This window comes from Battus philenor, unplaced genomic scaffold (genome assembly GCF_028537555.1).
Source record: "Battus philenor isolate CCGP_79_NKW_IND1 unplaced genomic scaffold, ilBatPhil1.0.hap1 SCAF_18, whole genome shotgun sequence".
Taxonomy (NCBI): Eukaryota; Metazoa; Arthropoda; class Insecta; order Lepidoptera; family Papilionidae; genus Battus; species Battus philenor.
The window spans coordinates 9,142,503-9,161,771 of NW_027181680.1; the positions used below are offsets into that span (position 1 = coordinate 9,142,503).

Below are 19,269 nucleotides of genomic sequence, written 5' to 3' on the forward strand. Positions count from 1 at the left end.
ATAAAGTACTCCGAGTATATTAATAAGTACAGAGAAGCGCGCAGATATATTGCAGGGTCTAGTTTTATCGCCCTCTTTTTGTCGCTGAACGTTGTGGTGCTCGGCGAGCTTCAATCCCTTTGTCGTGGACATTCCCCGCATGCGCAAAACCGTTTCGCTTCGTTGTAGTCAATGCGTACAGCAAAACATTGGAATAATTAACGTGTGTTTGTTTCATTTTTTCCATGTAGATCTCTAAGAATAATAACTATATTTTAGTACAAGCATACCTTCACGTCTAAGGTAAAACCTAGGAATATTGTTACTGTCTGTAATTTTGATAGTCAAATAAAAGAATTTGGAGATGCCGGGGATCGAACCCGGGGCCTTTCACATGCAAAGCGAACGCTCTACCACTGAGCTACATCCCCGATACTTAAATAATATCAAAACATTGTCATTGTGCAACTGTATTATAATTAAAACAATCTTCTTCATGACCTTATTCCATGACGTAGAACAATACAAAATAATCACAAGTACAGTTATGTAGTGATAGAAGTTTTAAAATGAAATAGTTTGGAGACAAATAAAGCTTTTTAAAATCTAAAGGTAACAAAAATGTATTATTAAAAAGAGAACAGTGTAACAAATTTGAATTATTTTTACACTATACATACAGGATGACATTGTGTCACAATCATCTTTTTATATATAAGAGATTTCACCTGTGAATTAACTCATCGCGATGTCATTGGAACCATAAAGCTTAGAGACATCAAATTTTGTAGGAATATTTCTTTTGCCACGTAAAAGTCAGCTAAGTATGGATTTTATAAAATGTTACTAACACAACAAATTTGAGAGGCATTTATTAAGCTCGCAAAGCCGATGACGGACAGGTTATAACCTATTAAGGAGGTTTAGTGCCTATTTTGGTGAATTAGAATTAATTTTAAACTCAAATTTTGCCTTTATACAGGTAATAAAAGTAGATGGCATACAAAAAATAATGCAAGTAGCATTATGTTTAAGGAGAGTTAAAAATACAACTCAACCTTGGGCAATGATCGCTTTGCTTTGAAACAATACGTTGCAATTTCAGACAGTTATTATTATTACTGATCAACAATCGATTGGTATCTGTCCGCAGCACATAGAGACCCATATAAATGTACATAAGGCAAGCACTAAATCATAAAGTTGTCGGGGGCGAGCTGCATTTCGCAGACATTCGTCTGATGACATTCCCGGACACCCATAAAAATACTTTCACGCTTCTAAGAGGGAGTTGGGCCCATTAAAAGCGGCTCCTATTGATAATAACCGCGATATTTAAAGTTGCAGAAATAAATGCATCCCAAAGTTATTTACGTTCACTCTTATTATTAAAATTTATTTATAAATAACGCTGTAAATATTATTTAAAATATAACACATATCCGTTTAAGTAAGTTATTTTCATCCGTGAACAGGATAATTAATAGAATTAAAATAATATGTATGAGTTAGAAATGTATGAGTGAAAATATGTACTTGAGTTAGAGAACGGTTTCGGTTGAAACTATTGTAGACTATAACATAATATATGGCTAATAATTATAACTGAATTAACTATAAGTTATTGATTTACATTTAAGTCTATTTATTATATTCATAGCTTATTGGATCTATGGTTATTTATAAGTAATTATTTTTAAAAAATCGGTAACCATGGTAGAATTTATTTTCTAGATTTGCGATCATTCACACTTTGTGCATTTATTGTATAGGATTGCCAGTGCTCACAAACAAGTTTCTAAGGCGTTAGTAGCGAACTTTGCCTACCATAGAACCACACTGTTATAGCCAACCTGATTGCTTCGCGACGCAGTTATAGTAAATCTTCCCATAGATATCTTTAACTAAAATAAATTACAACTTGACACATATTGTTCGTATTAATTTCTACCCAAAATTGAATCGTGAATAAGTTACCCTGTGAAGCGCCATCTGTTGTTAAATAGCCGAAACAACAATATGAGTAGGAGTTTATAAATACTTTAACTTCTGTGGTAGATTAATACATTTCAATGTTAGCTTAATTTTGGTAGTTAGGCTCATCCTCTATAATTATTTAAACGTTGACTTGATTGAATATGGCCTTTTTGTGCAAAGAAAGTAATTTGCTAATGTCTTCTATAGTGATATGAATGTAAGAAAGATAAAGTTTACTTTTGGGACCTATAATTTACGAGTTCGAGTCTAGATGGATAGCCGGGGAAGATATTCGGAAGCTGAACATAACTGTGGTCCATAACATCTTATGTCTCGGAGTCATAAGATTGAGTGCTATGTATGTTTTAATTTTTCAAATACTTAAGCAAAATCGCTTTTTTAAAACGAAATGTTATATATAATTATATTATAGCTCTTAAAAGTTTCAGCGAATATTATTATCATCATTTCAGCCGCAGTAAGTCCACAGCTGAACATAAGACTTCGTCATAGGTTTTGAATATGATCGGTTAGAAACAGCCTGCATCCAGCGTTTTCAGACGATTTTAACAAAGTCATCTGCCCGTCTTATTGATATACGTCAGGCCCTATCGGCCACCCTAGCCTTATCACTGCCACTTCAGCTTGCTAACTCTCCGGGCTATGTCGATTATTTTCATTCATCTATAAATCACCTCATTATTAACTCAATCTCGTACAGAAATCCTAGGTATAGTTCTCCTCATGGCTTGTTGAGTGAGTGTTAGTATGCCAATTGCATATTTATTACGTTTTTTTTCTAAAATAGTTAAATATGTGTTAGTGTATTATTTAAAACTCTTTATTCCTGAAATTCAAAGTCTAAATTGTGTATTAAAATAAAATTAGAACGTACTCGAAGCGCGGACGAGGAAGCAAAGCGCTCGTCGCTGTATACATACATATAGATTTCGTAATTCGGAGAGAGGCACGTACAACTACGTGATCCGAATCGGCTTATCCGAAGCAGGGACACCTATAGCCGAGCCGAGATGAAAATTTAGATAGATTGCACGAGAAATACAAAGTCGTACCTCCTTCTCAAATCTATTTTAACACGCCTGTAAACCTTTCAACATCAGCCTACAAAGATTTTTAGATAAATATAACGTTTAATAAGTTAATTAAATACATATCCATGTAAAAAACTTAAGAAAAGATTTATTTATAAAGTTTCAGACTTATATTAATAAACTTATTGCTTAATAAAACACTACATTAGGCACAGCTTGTCTCGTAAATTTAATTATATTGAAGTAATATTATGGACAATCTAACCTTGCGCTCCGGGGTTAGATGACCGTGTGATTCTTTTATGGTGGTGTTTTTAGACTCGACATAGTTAAGGTTCTAAATTTAAAAAAAATGTTTACAATTTTCGCTTCTACTTATACAATGTAGTAACTGTTAAGGTTTTTAAATTTTTTTGGCCTTGAGATGGAATATGTTAACAGACAAGATGTTGTATGAAAATATATAAAAATAAATATTAATCTCCAAATGTAATTATTGTTTTTGTTATCATATCTTCAATAAGGCAAGGGGAACGTTAGCAAAAAACATTTTTGCTCACGTCACATTTCATGTCAATCAAAACCAAAATATCGTATTAGAATGTAACGAAATAAATAATATCGATTAAATTATTAACCATTCTTACTATAATTATACAGGGTATGACACAGAATACTTGTTATTAAACGTATTGGTTATTTATTACTAAGAATATTCATAAAATTGTAACTTTATAATACGTTGTTGTTTCTATATTTTCAATTGCTATTGAACAAGTAATTTAATATTTTTCAGTTTTCACATCACAAGAATTTTATCTTTTAATTACTTACAACAACCTAGGAAGTTCAGAAAAGCAGATCATAGAGACCTGTGGAGACAACTCGTCTAGTCCTTGATCATGGCTTCCCAGGAAGAGTGCAACCTATTGAATAAGAAGAACCAAGAATAAGAAGTTCATCAAATCATAATGTGAATAGATGTCCACTATAAAGTGGTCGGAAGACGCTCAATGAAAGATTCTAATCGCTTCTATTGGAAATCTACAGGGTAGGTCTATATCCGGTAGTGGACGCCATATTGCTTAAATAATGAGAAATAATGATTAGCTAAAATAATGATAAATAGTTTTTAAAACTTTTGGATACTTCGTCACGGTTAAGTAGGTAATATATAAGGGTTTACGTACTGGATATTTAAAGAAACTGCCTTATATACTACACAAGCAAATCTCACTCATATTTTTAAAGTTAAAAAAATTGGAGATGCCGGGGATCGAACCCGGGGCCTTTCACATGCAAAGCGAACGCTCTACCACTGAGCTACATCCCCTGATGAAATATTTGAAATAAAACATTTTTGCGTAATAGATATTTTATTTGTTTATTCATTATATCACATCAAATGAACTATTTGGTAGGATATAAGATATTTTAACGCGGCGTTAAACCACATAACTATACGCGACAAGTATGACTGTGTGTAAGTTGACGTTCTATTGGATTGGTCACTTTCTAGTGTCTTTTCTTTTGTTTTATAGCTATAAAAAACTCAATATTATTGTAATAACCACAAATAAAACACTAGTCATCAATTCATTTAAAATTATGTCTGATACAAAAGGCTTCAAATTGATAAAATGTTGGCAGTATAGGCAGCGGTCGGTCTTTAGTTGGATTCTTTGATAGTAGGGGATATGGATTGGAAAACAACGGAATAATTTCAGCTCAACACTTTAAATTTCTTAGAGGGCGGTAAATCGTACATTCTGTGTATTTATTGTTTCTTGCAGACATCTGATCAGTGACCCCGTGGCAGAGGACTGAAGCTTGCAACCGTAGTTCGCGGATTCAATTCCCGAGACAATCCAATGTAATTCACACTTTGTGCATTAAATACATAGGATTGCTGCCCAAAAGTTTAGGAGAGGATGGGCAGCAGCATCCTGTGCGTACCATTATATTACACTGCTATCGCCAACTCGCCTGTTAAGCGTGGCGATTATGGTATATTCTCCCATGGATATCTTTGGACAAGCCTTACGGTGGGAGTCTATAGGTTTAAACAACAATATATCTAGAACTAAGAAGTATAAGTTGGACAGTAATAATACGTATTACATAATAAATTATATAATATTACAAACAAAAATTTAAAGTATTTAATTTTTAAAATTTTTTAATGATATCTAATTTTAGTATATAGTATAAAATTTTTGTAATAAAACAAAACAATGAAATTAATGAGAAAAGGTATTACGTTATATAGGTTACCGCCTACTTGTAACGATTATCAATTGTAAAAGTGTTTTATCTTTACGTAATGTATTTAATTACACGTTTTGATTGTGTAACATAAATTTTTCGAACAATTTACTTGGCCACGGTACAAGCAGTATTTATGTCATTGACATTTAAGTACGCATTTGACAAATTTTTCTAATGTTTTTAATTTGAACAAGGTTATAAAGTGTCATTGTTCTATTTCATATGTATAAATAATACAGTATTGTGAAATATCATATTGATTACTTATTCGAAGGTTTTGTAATAGAATTACAAGTTATCGTTCTAGCTTTTATACATGGGGAATGAGATTGATCACAAAATCATTTTAATGATTAAATTTTTTTTATCACTTGTTACCAGAGTTTGTCTCGCGCCTAAGTCCTCTATAACCATAAAATCATGTCTGGCGACTTTTTCTCATTCATATATCTATATATTCATAGGTCTCTCCAAAAGATGTCTATGGGGATATACCATAATCGCTACGTTTTGCAGGGTGGTTAGCGATAGCAGTGTGGTGTTATGGTATGCACAGGACCCTGCTACCCAGTCTCTGAAAACTTATGAGCAGAAACAATCGTATATTATTAATGCTCTGTATGTGTTGTTCAATTTTACATCTCGGGAGTCAAACCCGTGATTTATGATAGGAAGTCTCAGTTCTCTAGCGCTGGGCAACCATTGCAGGACTAATGCGCCCGAAATAATATGATACCTTATATTATTTGTTCACTTCATAATTTATTCTTAAAACTATTTCGAACTTTGTACCAAACATAATTTTTAAAGAATTGTGTATCTTTTGTTTTGATTGTGTTTATTAAGAATAATATTGAGTTTGTTATCGCCATAGAACAAAGCTATGGACACTAGAAACTGACTAATCCAATAGAACGTCAACTTATATACAGTCATACAGCTCGCGTATTGTAGTATATTTTTAAACCGCTTTAAAATTTCTAGTATCCTCCCAAATAGATCATTTAATGTGATATAATGAATGAATAAATAAAATATTAATTATGTAAAAATGTTTTATTTCAAGAATTTCATCAGGGGATGTAGCTCAGTGGTAGAGCGTTCGCTTTGCATGTGAAAGGCCCCGGGTTCGATCCCCGGCATCTCCAGTTTTTGCTTAATTCTTACACTTATTTTTTTTCCTTTTTATTATTCATTTACACAGCAGCGTAATATTAATTATGTGTACGATTTTCACAGCTAAAAGTAGCAAAGAAACTAATGTCATTTAAATAGTAATTTTCTAAAATATGTTTGGCAATTTACAGCATATATGTAGATATTTAATCCTTTTAGGTTATAGCGGGGATGTAGCTCAGTGGTAGAGCGTTCGCTTTGCATGTGAAAGGCCCCGGGTTCGATCCCCGGCATCTCCAAACTTTTTGCATATAAAACATGAATAATATTTACTTGTGCTTATTTACAAGGCTACTTACTAATATGTAGAAAATACTCGGATCCATGCTTGGGAGTCCGAACTTTGGTCGTTTGGGCGGAGGATTTATATATTGATTAGGCCTAAGAGCCCTTAAGAGGGGGCTTAAGCGTGTTAAGCAAATATCATCATCAACATCATATGAGCCGAGAGACCACTGCAAGGCGTAGCTCTCTACCTTGTCTGATGGTCTTACACTGCCCGCATTTAGCAACCTCCTGCGACCTTAACTATGTTGTTGGTACACGCCCTCTACCTTGTCTGATGGTCTTACACTGCCCGCATTTAGCAACCTCCTGCGACCTTAACTATGTTGTTGGTACACGCCCTCTACCTTGTCTGATGGTCTTACACTGCCCGCATTTAGCAACCTCCTGCGACCTTAACTATGTTGTTGGTACACGCCCTCGTTCCATGTTGTTCCTCGAGAACCTTTTGGCTCCAACGGTCGTCGCTTGCACGAGCAATGTGCCTCGCACATCGCCAATTCAGACGAGTAATTCTTCGAGCTTCGTCGGTGACCTGGTTTCGTCTGCGAATCTCCTTATTTCTGATTCGCTCTCGCACCGAGCCTAGCGCTGTCCATTGCTCTCTGGGTGACTTATTTATTATCCTTATGAGGTCAACGTTTACCAGCTACACATGCTGGTCAAAACCTAAAAAACAATGTAAAAACCTACGTCTTTACATTGCGATATTTCTGGCTACTTTAAAGTGATATGTTAAATCTTTTACATATTAATTATTATTCATTTACTAATTATTAATCAACGACGAATTGGCACGTGTTCAAATCGTTTAGTATTAAAAGAAATTAATTCATATGTAAATAGTAAATAAGTAATTATAAAAGTATTGTTCTATTTAATACTTAATAATGTACTAAACATTCGAATATATTTGAATGAATAACTATTATAAAAGCTTACTCTAAGAAGTCAGAGTAAGGGTTATATTTCGTATCTAATTTATTAAAGATCAGGGTAACTGTTTTGTCCACTTAAAAATGTCTTAAGGAATGAATGATATTCCTTACCCTCCTATTGCAACCTTTTACGTAGTTGTCTACCTTCCGGAAGTACGTATAGTACCGTACACCCCGTAGTATTTCTTCGGGCACCCACGTAGCGGCTACGTGACGCGAATGAGCTATCACCCCGTGGAGGCTGCGTTACGACGCTTTGCTGGAAAGAGGGTGATTAGTGTTAAAAAAAGTTGAACGGAGAATGTTTTTCTTCGGTACCATGAAACAATATACATCTTAATCTGTTTAACATTGATATTAAATCTGTAGGTTATTTCAGATTTATTGGTTAGAGGGACCGGAAAGTAATGTCGTTTCTGTCGACATATTTTACAGAAAAACCGATTGATTTTTACTGCTCCGGCATTGAAAAATTGTATACGCAAATTGTATGGCAAAAGGTCGTTGACAACGAAGGCGAATATATTGTAGATTAGAAATAAAACTTGTTAAAAATGTAGTCGTGTGAATTTAACTTAAGAAAGCTATATTTAATAATTACTTATACATACCTACATTTAAAAGACTGCCGGGCAGAGTGAATAATATAAATAATACAACTTTCATTTGTATAGCAAAGTAAGCACGTGTTTACATGGGCAAAGAGAGTCAGTTCACACCTCTTGTCTCCATGTTACGAATACATTGTCTTGCTCACATATTGTCACTGCTTATTTATATATATAATTAAATAACACTCTTTATTGGGTATGTATACATACCAGAAGAAAAAAACAGAATAATAATCACTAAGTAGAATTGGGGGTTTCATCAATCGATGCTGTTTCTTACAAATAGGTAGAGTTTGGGTACAGATGAAAGTCTATTTTTAGCGCTTTTTTGTTGCGAACAAGAGCGCCACTTTGCCTGATAGAAAATGACGATGTGTTCGAAGATGAAGCACGCAGACTTAGTAGGTAAAGTAAATAACTTTGACTCAGAAAACACCTCTTTTAATGGGTAGTTGACGTGTAAACGGTTTACAGTAATGTGTCTTGTGTGATTGAAACAAAAAATGACATAACATGGAAATAATGGTGGAAAACCTCTTGTTAATAATACAAAAATAGTAACTGACGGCTAATCAGTTAGCATCCGCTAAATTCATCTCTCTTTTATATGTATCAATACATCACAAAAGTGTAACTGAAAGTTATCTTGACTCTGGCAAATATAGTAAACACGTTATACTTTCCAATCACGTAGTCAAACTACAAAAGATTTCATATTCACATGATTTCTGTAAGCATTTCGAATGTTGTGTTCCATATACAGTAAGAGTAGCGTAGATATTTTTTACGTATATTTTGTCGAAGGAACATTATTTCTGTATATCTTCAAGCTTTGTACAAATGATAAATGTCATCATCATCATCATTTCGGCCATGGGACGTCCACTGCTGAACATTAGGCTGCCCCATAGATTTCCAATAGGACCAGTTGGAAGCGTTGGATAGAAGCCTGAGTTTTCCATTGACCTTACCAAAGTTTCTCCATCTGTCCACTTTGTGGGCGGACTTAATACGCTGTGCTTGTCGGTCTGTGGTCTCTATCCAGAATCTTTAAGCTCCAGCGGCCATCTGTTCTGCGCTATGTGGCTGCAAACGTAGAGTTAAGTGAATAAAAATGTAACAGATCTATCGTATTCATTCATCAAGAATTAAAAAAAAAATCTTCAAGAAAATCAAACACAGTGTTCCTCAATTACTACACTAGCATTTTTAAAATAATGAAATTTTAATGACGGTCAAAGAAAAATTAAAGTTGATAATTTAAAAAGTTACATTTTTATCTCCTGTACTTAGAGAATAATTTCTCATAAAACTAGTGTGAAAATGATCTCGAAGCGAACTGTTTTCTGACTAGTTCTGAGAATTATAAAGTTTCGCTATAAAGCATTACGGGCGGCGTTTCGTCTTCGTGTAGCTCGGGTTTATGGACCTGATGCGATATTTAGGCGCTCGTAAAGCGTACTCGAGGTGGTATAGATAGGGTTGTTACTTTCACAAAGCAATATCCTCTATCGTTAAGTGATATTCTACTGAATTTAATGTTTAAAGTTGTCAAATCTTGTGATTTATTATTGGGAAATCCCAACAATCCAAAGACCAAAATACACTGTAATTGTCCATCCAAGAACGTCAATTAAATTCAAAAATGAACAAAATTTTGTTGAAAGGTAAGCTCGTGAGAAAATCTTCGTTTCATTGCATTTTTATCAATAAAATTTAAATTGACAACCCTGCAAAGGATCACGTGCGGGCATCGATCCGGTAACGTAAGGACTCCGCTGCGACTTGACTACAGTTTCACAACACAGAGTTTCTTTACGCGGATAAAATATAACGTATTTATGTTTTTAAAAAAATGAATTCCTATTGGATTTTAAATTTTAACAAGCGTGTAAGGTTAACTGTATTACTGGCCAGTACGTAGAAAAAATAAAACTTTATTAAGTTAAATTATCAATGCGCGTTCGAATTCAAATTCGAACGTCGATTTTAATTTGTATCCGATGTAATTTGTAATCTCAGTACATATATAATATACATCATCTGAATTATGCTTGTCTATAATTTTCCTCTTCATTGAAGAAGAAACAAATAATTGCGCGGGTGGTAACTTATCGTCACCACCATACCGCATACGTTTAAACGTACCAACAACTCGATGACAGCTGGTTTAGCGTGTAGATTGTATAAACGAATTAAATTAATGTAAAGGATGGCAGTAATTTGATTATAATTTTACAAAATCAGGCAAAAGTAAAAAAATACGTAACAATACACAGATTGTCAAATTATAAAGTATAAAAAACAAATAAAAATTTAAAGTTTTGAATACCCAGTCAGTTGCCAACAATGAACTTTTCCATTATTATTTATATTAAAGGATTGCGATTGCGTGAGTTGTCCAAGAATAGTATAATTCAAATTCTGGGTCGCAACTGCAAGTAAAACTAATTTCAGTACGAATTATTGATTCCTTATTTTTTTCGGAAATTGGCAAATAGTTAGTGGTACTATTTTTTTTAAAAGGTTATTTATGTAATTAAAAACAGTGGCAGTAGTAGCCCAGCGATAGAGGACTGAGCGTTGCGATCGGGTTCAAATCCCGCGATTCAATCTTATATAATTCACACTATGTGCATAAATAATATACTGCCATAGCACATAAATATGCTTCCAGAAGACGGGCAGCAGCGTCCTCTGCGTACCAAAATACCACACTACAAGTGCCGACCGGCCTGCCTAGCGTGGCGATTATGGATAAATGCCCCTTAGATCTTTGTGGAAGTTCTGTACCTTACAGTGAGCGTCTGTACGCTGAAACAATGAAATATTAAACACAGCACTTTTTATTCATACAAACCACAGAGTAAATTAAAACGGCTACCCTACATTTATCAATTAAAATAAAAAGGTTGTGTTAGGATGTATACAAACCAAAAATATAATGTAGTATAATCCATTACACTAAAAATATAAATACGTTGTTATTAATCTTTTGTGGTATAAAAAGAAAACGTATTTATTTAAGTAATCGTTGTCTATTGTTAAGAGATAAAATCAATAAATAAAGTGATAACTTTGAAACATGTATTTTTTTATTTCCTCTGAACTGCGATAAGCCAATATCTTATGATAGTACTAAGTTTGACGAGGCAGACTGTAATAAAATATCATCACATGTTTACAGAGTACGCTTCTTAATAAAAAGTAGGTACCAAAATAAACAAAATTAAAGACTCTTCAATTTATGCCTGACTATCTAGGTTCAAAGGGGGTCGCCAGAATTCTTTTTCAGAAAAGGAATAGACAGACGTCCTTGTTAAAATGCTGGAAGCAGGCTGCTTTCAACTGATCCTTTTGGAAATCTTTGGAGGAGAATTATGTCCAGCAGAGGGGTCTTACGATTGTAATGACAATGATGATGATCAATTGTTGTGTTGAGGTTTCCCAAAAAACCCATTAGCTTCGCTATTTTGAAATATGCTTTAGACTTATTTTGGATAGGGTGTACTATACTTAAAACGTCAGAAAGAGTGCTATATATTCACTTCTTTGAGGCTTTTACTCGTATAACCAACAAACCAACTAATCGCACTGTATTTTAGAGCTTATTGTATTGAATTTACTTATCATTCGTTTAGGTTATTCAATCAATTCTTTATTCAATTAATTTTAGTTCACAATATTAATTGTAATAAATAAATTGAACAAAGCAAATATTTTCTTTGAGTTTCTCATTTAACCGTCGTGTACCTGTAATTACTTTTATAACGAAGGTTCAACCGAGCCGGGTTAAAAGCTTCTTGAACGGGCTGTTAGTATGCAGTCAGCGTACAGGTGGGCAGGGAGGGGTGAATTTTTTTTCATCTCTCACCCCTGGGATTTTAAAGTGGGTGATAGTAACACATAATCGAATAGGCACATACACTTAGTTATACTGTTTAGTTTATTAAAATTCAATGAATGTATTTAATTAATTGTGTGTATAACGTGGACAACTTTGTAAAGATTAAAACCTTTTTAAAAATAAATTACGATAATATGGATATACTAGACGATTATTTATTGGTATTAAAGAATTATAGAGGTTAACGTATATCTAATTTATCAGTAATATGCTTTATAGTTTTACACGTATTTACAATAATACTGTATAACGTGATCACTCTTAATTATATCTTAATAATTTGTTTTTTTTTTGCCAGTACACATTCCGCAGAGACGAATTGTATGCAATAATTAATGTTATTTTTTATTCTCGCACACACCTATCTAGTTTTAGATACAGCATTACATTTTTAATATGCAGTTTATTTCCTTATTTTATAATCGTATTTACATTTTTCCACAGCAAGATTATAAAGCTGTTACATTATTTCTGATTTTTTATATATTTGATTATAATCTTCATGTTTTGTGATTTTTCGGTACTGTTTCATATAATGTTGTAATCTGAATTTTGAAAATGTCTGAAATCATTCATTTTTGAGAAGAGTTTACTATACATTAATTGACAGCATACATACGGGTTATACATTTGTTTATTTAAAGGTTTTTACCTCTGAACCAACCTTCCTAAATTAAAAATAACTGCATGAATACATCGGCAATACAACACTTGTCGTGGTCAGGCTGTAGTGGTTGAGTGTGATAAAAAAGACTTAGAAATCTAATATCTCCGATAACTACGTGCAATATTAATCGAAATAGGAGTAAACAGGCAAGAAAAGTTTGGACTAAGAAGACCTTTGTATAGAATTTTTCAACCTTTTATGTGCCATGCGCCACCATATATATATATATATATATATATATATATATATATATATATATGTATATCTTTTTGTAAATGATCAATTTATGTGATATATTTCTAGTATGTAGTGTCATAATATTTTATTTTGAAGAAAAGATGAGTTAATAGTAATAATTGAGATCTGATTCCTTCTCTTCTTTGAGATATTACTTCTTTTAAGACCTGCAACACCTCCTTCAGACGATAATATATATGTGTTTACTTTTCATCCTGAGAAGATCCTCGATGGGACCATTGTAACGTTAACACTAACATGAACGAGAGCCAATTTCACTTTGTTTTATACAGGGGCGAATGATGTCTTTGAACGATTCTCTCGAATAATGTCCTCGATGCACAGTAAGTCTTTAAATTGTTTAAAATGTAGATCTTGATGGTCAGAGCGCTACGATTTCTGAAGACGTTGATACGTTAGTGGAATATAAGAAGATTTTCTAAAAGTATGTTGCATTAAAAGTTTGTTTTAATTACCGATATAATATTACTTTACTGCTTAGTTTCACGCCGGCTTTTCTCAACAGATCAATGTTCCAAGCTGGTGGTAGCTTACTAATTATAATGTTAAAATAATCGACTATTCAAAACAGCATCTAAATGCCTAGTTGAATAAGTAAATGTAAACATTTTTTATTTAATTTTTTTGTCAAGGGATGAACGCTTAAGAGACTATTGCTCCCACGGAAAACTATGAGCTAAATTTTTTAAATCAATCATATAATCATAGTCATATAGTCATATAATCATAGTCATATAATTTTAAATCAAAGTTCCAATATTATGTTTAATGTTATAATTTAAAAGTCAAATTTAAAACATTTTATTTGGGCTTACATTTATGAATGTGAAAAGTATATGTAAAAAAAATTAACTGCCTTGTACGTAAGAGTACGCTTGCAATATATGTGATATTAATCTATAAAAAAAGTTCGATAACATAAAAAACCGTTTTCTCGCAGAAAGTGATTCATACAAATTGTTTTTGACCACGCGGGGCCGGAGCTTTTTGTGCGATTTATTAAAAAAGCGCTGTATAAGTGCGATACGATTGCAACCGAGTGACATGTGTATGGACAGAGCCGTGGGCCGCGAAACAAGCGGTATTTATATTTAACGTTTCAGTATGCTTGATTTTTTTTAATTTTTTTTTATTCTTTGATTTTTCTTATTTTTTTTGTATGAATGAAACATAATTCAGTAGTTTTATTTTGAAAAATAAGAATGATTACACAATTATTAGGCAATAACATTATTACTTTTTCTAAACGGTCTAATTTCTTAGTAATAAATTTGGCGCCTGAGTGTTAACGAATTATAAAATCATACATACACGTATGACTGAGGCGCCTGGCAAAATATAAAACTCTATATTATCTGTATTTCACACAGATCGCATAAATCCAGTATGTCGGACTCTCTTGGAAATACTATCTAACATATATTTTGTTCAAAATTATTACGAATTTCAACATTTCAGCTGTGAACATCCACAGCTGAACATTGGCTTTTTCAAAAGATTTCCAAAAGGATCGGCTGGAAGCGACCTGCATTCGGCTTCCTTTCAAGTCCTAAGCAAATAATACATCATACATTTTTAAACATTAAATATTTAATTTTAAATCAATATCGGAGAGTTCATAGCAATGATTTCCTAATTTGGGCTTAAAATGTCTTTTTTAGTAAATATATTGGAAGTCACTTTTGTCTTGTTATATATTGTAAACGTATTGTTTAATTTTGTTTATTCAATAACCGCTAGATTATTTCTCAAAATAAGTTTTCATGGCCCTCACTAATGGCCAGCCAGCGGATAGGGAAGTAATGGTATAAAGACATTCGCCGACACCGGCTCGCCTTACCTCCGCAATCCGTGTCGTAAATCATAACTAATCCGGCAGCAGTGGGGCTGACGACTGCCCCGTATTGATGCCTGCATTGTGCCCGATGCATCTCCCCAAACGGTCTCCTCGCTCATAATAAATCATTTATATTTCTCGAGTATAAGCGGGAGTTATAAATGAGAATTTAAGTTTCGTTAATCTATTCGATTACTGACATTTTAATTAATGAAATTATTCAGAATATGTTATAATTAATAAATATAATTAATGAAAAATAATATACATATATAATTAATAAAATTTTCCAGTGTATCATCTTATTTCGACTAGATTAAAGCAAACTCTGACGCAAAACGAGAGCGGCATTCGCTTGCTTGCGAAAACCAGCCCATTAATACAAGACGAGACAGTATATCATCATCATTGCAGCCATAGGACATCCACAGCTGGACATAAAGGCTTATCGGGTTGGAAGCAGTCTGTAACCAGCATGTTCCGACAACCTTAACAAGGTTGTGTGTCCGTCTTATCGGTGACCTGGTCTCCACTCCAAGACCTTGGAAGTGTGGTTGAAGTGTAGTATTATAGTACGCAGAAGGCGCTGCTACCCATCCTTTTGAAAATTATCAGCAGTGGTAATCCTATATAATTAATGCAAAAAGTGTGACTCATTTGACATTATATTCCGGGAATCGAACCCGCGACCTACTATTGTAAGTCTCAGTTCTCTATCGCTTGGCTAACACTGATCATGTGTGGACTAACCCTTAGCTTAAAGGAGGAGTAGCTGGTAACAAGCCATTCTAATGTTAATTAAATAATAATTTATTTTGCTTGAAGTCAATGAAAGATCATAATCATAGAAACTAATCCCTCCTACAATATATCGAATAGGGAATATCTGAATATCATGATTTTACGATCTTAATAATTACGGTCGCCGTGCGAAAAAAAAATTGGACGAAATTTGGGTAATTTTTATATAATTTTGTTATTTTTTATTTTATAATTATATAAAGGCAATAGGATTGAAAAGTTTATATCTTTAACGCGAAATAGAGACGAAAATAATCGAAATAACCAAGACGTTCACGTAATTGTAATATTAAGTGCGATGACCTGTCTTTACAATACGATGTTACGTACGAATTTTAAAATACAAAATCACAAGTAGTTTTTCAAGCGGTTTTGTTTTATTGACATAAATCGAAACAGAACATGTTACTTACTTATTTATGACGGCGATTCCATATTGTTCGAAACAGAAGACTTCCAGACACAATTTAAAGAATGATTTTTTATAACAAAAAACTTTTTTTTTTACAATTAATTTTAGAACAATTTTTAAAACCATTATAGAACAATTTTTATTTTATTTTTAAAGTATTATTTTGGTTTATTGTCCCTGATTCTCGGTTCTATCACTAGCTCTGTTAATGTGTAGTATTTTCGGAGTCCAAAAACATCTCAAATTCAGCATGACAGGTCGGAACAATAATTTAAATTCGTCTTTTTAAAAAACACTTTTTTTTTGAAAAACACAATATCGGTTGACAGTAAATAAAATATTTTTTTTTATCATTGATTTGATTAAATCTTTGCTTTTATCTATGCGCAGGCGTTGTAAAAAAATAATCTCACTATAGCAAATACATAACATGAATGAATGTGTATACTCTTATGTATTTCTATAATTTATCATCGGAAGTTTTAATTACAAAAAATATAACATCAACCAGATTCCTCAAACAGTATAAATCCAAAATCCGAACAAAAATCTTGCAGCGAAAGAGCACACGCTATAAGAAAAGTATCAACTTGGCATCTCCGTCAAAGTTCCTTAATAAGTTTCTGTTCATTTTTCCTTCGTTTTTCACGTTTTATATACTTTATTACTTATACTGTTACAATGTGAAACATACCTTATTTTTTTGGAATATGGTTTACAATTCTTTGTAGCGTATAATATTGGTAGTCGAATGGTTTGCAGGATTGAGATCTTTATATTGCAGCTCGTACGTTTAATTTTAGATCGCTAAGGTTACAGTTCTGTAGCTTAAAAGACAAGTGGAAAGGAACTGCTTCTTACCTGTAGTTCCAACTCACTTATTTTGTCCAAACTAAGACAATGTATGCGGTGAATTCGCGAGCCAAAAACTGTCGCCTACCTGAACAGGGTCGTCCGTTTTGAGATTTATTTGATATGTATTTACTTAGAGGTTTCACCAATAATTATAGCAGATAAAAATATTAGGTAGTGACCACGTTGAGAAAAATTCACTACCTTTTTGTAGCAGTGTCTTTAAAATAATTAAACTAGCGTTTGTTTTTCGTTGTTAAATTTCATTTATTATTAGGTATTCTGATTATTTACACTCTTTTTCCTTTGATTTATCATTTTTATGACTATCTATATTTTCACGCAAATATGTAATAAAAATAAAACATAAAGTTATGTACTATTTAATTAAACATTTGTCTGAGAGTAATTGTAATTCAGGGCATAGAATTAATCATTAAAATAATAATTGTGTATCTGTAAAGATCTAATCAAGAACTAACCTTTTAATTGAACGCGTTAAAATAGTTTCAATTTTTCTCCGTTCCAGACAGAAACGCAACTGTAAGATTTTTTTTTAAATTAAATAAATTCAAAAATGTAATAGTACGTACATTCAAGTAATAATAAAGTTCGTATATTCAAGCACTTTTTATACATGATTGTCATCAATTCAGTCGTCCACTGTTGGACATAGGAGGTCTTCTACATAGATTTCCAATGAGACCGGTTGGAAGCGGTCAGCGATGACCTTGATTGGCTGTGTCAATTAATTTTCGGTCTGTTAATTTCGGAAATTCCGAGCATAGCCTCTTCCATGCTCATGGAGCCATTGAAAGCTTGCCATTTTGCCCGAAGTAGTTTCCATAATTAATTAAACAAATGAAAATTACAGTAGGCCTTCGCGAAAATTATAAATGCTATCTTTTACTTCAAACGTCTTATATTTCGGATGCAGAGAAAGTAATTATAATTACGTTGTCGTGACGGACTACTATTTATTATCAACATAATAGTTTTTTTTAAGAGCAATCTTTAAAAAATGACAATTTTATTCGCGTAAAGAACTTTACTGTTATTGCCATTGGTATATGCGTATGCGATATGATATTTACAAGGTTGGAAATTATGGGAATGCGACAGGCCAATAACTTTGTGCGAGATAAAGCCTGCAGGGGTAAATAATAATTACATTTATACGTGAAAAATCGTATTTAAAAACGTTTTTTTTTACTTTATTATTATTATTTTATTTATTATTTCTGAAACCATTTATTTGTAGACAGGTTGTACCATCCATTACTTGTTAGCTAATGAACTATATACACATACACTTAAATCTTTTATATTTATAACTTATAAACATGTACATCATATTACTTACACATTGCGCTAAGCTTAGACGTCTCAAGTGATTATTTCGTACAGTAGTCATGTCCTTTTTTGTAGCCGTATAAGGGGCCTATTCATTATGTATTTGAAGTTGTCAACTATGATAATTATCTATTGACATCTGCGTCAGATGTATTGATATCCTTTATCTTTAAAAAGTACACATTGAAGTAATAAATTGTAAAAGTAAATTGAAGTGAGTAGCAGTAATAGTATAATAGAGCCATCTGTTCTATTATATTCACTGGTCTCTAAAGGTTCTGGAATGAAAGCCACGTATAGTCGTGCGCAGCGTATGATCACTTTTACAAAGTTATTATTGATTGTTTTTTACATTCACTGTCACATAAAAGATTTTATATTATAGTACTATTATTTAACTAAATTTTTCTGATAGTTTGAATGTCAACTAGTCTTTATTATTTTATGATGCATTAACACATCGGGTTGGAAGGTTGAAGTGACAGTGACAGATGATCTTGTTAAAGTCGTTGGAAGATGCTCGAAGCAAGCCTTTGCTATCAGTGTTATTGAAAAACATAGGCTATGCCTATGTTCAGCCATGCATGTCCCATGTTTGAACTGATTATGAAAGCATAGCTTTACTGCAATATATATATGTATATAGAAAATTTGTTAAAAAGCGTCTTCATGCGCCGAAAATAAAAAAGTTATAATTTAATACACGTCATCTTCTCGTCGGATAATACTTGTGCGGTGTCGCTCGCCCGAGCCGAATTCCTGAACCGCGCCTCTTTACAGATTCCGACGAATTCTTCACACCTATTCGTCATAATGGCCCACCGCATTGTTAGATAATATTTCGTTAACATTTTCACTTCATTGTTCTACTTTTTACACGAACCGAGCGACAGTTG

At 32.9% G+C, this 19,269-nt stretch overlaps 4 non-coding genes across 4 annotated transcripts; 2 read left to right on the forward strand and 2 right to left on the reverse strand.

The window, feature by feature from the left end:
• Positions 1 to 338: 338 nt before the first annotated feature.
• Positions 339 to 410, reverse strand: TRNAA-UGC (transfer RNA alanine (anticodon UGC)). Its single transcript has one exon. It is a non-coding gene; the product is annotated as a tRNA-Ala (tRNA).
• A 3,859-nt stretch (positions 411 to 4,269) lies between these two features.
• On the reverse strand, positions 4,270 to 4,341 carry TRNAA-UGC (transfer RNA alanine (anticodon UGC)). The gene has a single exon. It is a non-coding gene; the product is annotated as a tRNA-Ala (tRNA).
• A 2,011-nt stretch (positions 4,342 to 6,352) lies between these two features.
• Positions 6,353 to 6,424, forward strand: TRNAA-UGC (transfer RNA alanine (anticodon UGC)). The gene has a single exon. It is a non-coding gene; the product is annotated as a tRNA-Ala (tRNA).
• Positions 6,425 to 6,619: 195 nt separating this feature from the next.
• Positions 6,620 to 6,691, forward strand: TRNAA-UGC (transfer RNA alanine (anticodon UGC)). Its single transcript has one exon. It is a non-coding gene; the product is annotated as a tRNA-Ala (tRNA).
• The last annotated feature ends 12,578 nt before the right edge of the window (positions 6,692 to 19,269 follow it).